The 1,780-nt window shown below is 57.1% G+C and overlaps 1 long non-coding RNA gene across 1 annotated transcript; it reads right to left on the reverse strand.

Annotated features, from left to right (window-relative positions):
- Positions 1 to 140: 140 nt before the first annotated feature.
- LOC113962652 lies at positions 141 to 1,759 on the reverse strand. Its single transcript, XR_003532586.1, has 3 exons — positions 1,196 to 1,759; positions 751 to 902; positions 141 to 285 (listed from the first exon to the last, which is right to left on the reverse strand). It is a non-coding gene; the product is annotated as an uncharacterized LOC113962652 (long non-coding RNA).
- Positions 1,760 to 1,780: the final 21 nt, after the last annotated feature.

Here is a 1,780-nt window from a genome sequence, read left to right on the forward strand (position 1 = left end):
CCCCTCCCCTTTTCCCAGGCAATCCCACCCCTCTTTTCCCAGGCAATCCCCCCCCCTTTTCCCAGGCGATCCCACCCCCTTTTCCAGGCAATCCCCCCCTTTTCCATGCAATCCCCTCCATTGGCGCCGCTCACTGTGTGGCTGGAGCTGGGTGAGGTCCCTGAGGATGGTTCGGAAGGAGGGTCGTTCCCCGGGGGTGTAATGGAGGCACTGAGAGATGAGCGAGGCCAATTCCGGCCCCGACGGCTCCGGGAGCCGCAGCCGCTTCTCGTAGAAACGCTCCTTCTGTGGGAAAAACGGGAAAACCGGGAAAAACGGCCCTCAGAGACGGCCTCGGTGCGGGAGACGGCTCAAAATGGCGGGATACGGCCTAAAATGGCGGGATACGGCCCAAAATGGTGGGATATGGCCTAAAATGGCAGGATATGGCCCGAAATGTGGGATACGGCCTAAAATGGTGGGATAGAGCCTAAAATGGTGGGATACAGCCCAAAATGGTGGGACAGGGCCTAAAATGGCGGGATAGGGCCTAAAATGGTGGGATACAGATCAAAGTAGGGGGACACGGCCCAAAGTGGGGGGATACAGCCCAAAACGATGGGATATGGCCCAAAATGGCGGGATAAGGCCTAAAATGGCGGGATATGGTCCAAAGTGGTGGGATACGGCCTAAAATGGCGGGATATGGCCCAAAGTAGGGGGATATGTCCCAAAATGGCGGGATAGGGCCCAAAATGGCGGGAGCGGCACCTCGGAAGGGGTCCGTTCCTTCAGCGGGACGTCGGCATCGAAGCAGATTTCCAGCAGGGTCGTCCCAAAGCTCCACTTGTCGGCGGCCGTGCTGAGGTTTCCCACATCCCGGACGCATTCCGGGGCGATCCAGGGAATCCGGTCCACGCGCTCTGTGGGGAACGGGAGAGATCCTGTGGGGAAAGGTCTTGGAGAGAGGCCGGACACTGAGGGGGGGATGAGCCCTGAGGGTGGGTTTGAGCCAAAACCAGACGGAATTCCCACAGAATTCCCACATCCAAAATGCCAAATGCTGGGAAAATTTATGTTGGGAAAGTAGGGAAGACTTTGGCGAAACAGCTCTGGCAAAATCCGTGGGATTTGTGAGGGAAGGGGGGAAAAACCGGCCGGATTTTCCGCTGGGAATTCCATCCCTGCCCAGCTCCGGGCCGGGATGATCCCGTACCTTCCCGGGAGAGCACCGTGAAGCTGATCCCGGGATCACTGAGCTTCACGAAGGGAGCGGATCCGTCTTCCAGCCCTTTCCTGGCCAGCAGGATGTTCTTGGCACACACGTTCCCGTGCACCAGGTTTTTATCCTCCTGGGACAAAACAAAGGGACAGGAAAACTTGGGAAAGCTCCCAGGGATGCAGCGGGACAAGGTCAAGCCCAGGGATTCCGGAATAAAATGGGAAAGTGGGATTCCTGGCTCTAATTCTCTGTGTCATCTTCCTGTCCTGGGATTTTGCTCCAGGATAAACCGGGAGCAGGGAATGAAAGGATGGGGAGGGTTTTCCAGCACCATTCCCAAGCCCCTGGGTTGGGATCCCATCCTCATCCACGGCTTTTCCCAGCTCCGAAATGAACTCACAGAGCCGGGATTTGGGATTTGAATTCCCCTTCACCCCAGGATGTTCCTTCCCAGGGAAGAAGGAGCAAGGATGGGGCACAATAACCCTAAAAACGGGATTATCTCCTGGGGAAGCAAAGGGAAGTGGCTCCAGGGGAGGATATCCACGAGAATTCCCGGCCGGAAGAGCCCCATTCCCA

The sequence above is a fragment of the Neopelma chrysocephalum genome, unplaced genomic scaffold (assembly GCF_003984885.1).
Source record: "Neopelma chrysocephalum unplaced genomic scaffold, ASM398488v2 Primary Assembly neopelma1_184165, whole genome shotgun sequence".
Taxonomy (NCBI): Eukaryota; Metazoa; Chordata; class Aves; order Passeriformes; family Pipridae; genus Neopelma; species Neopelma chrysocephalum.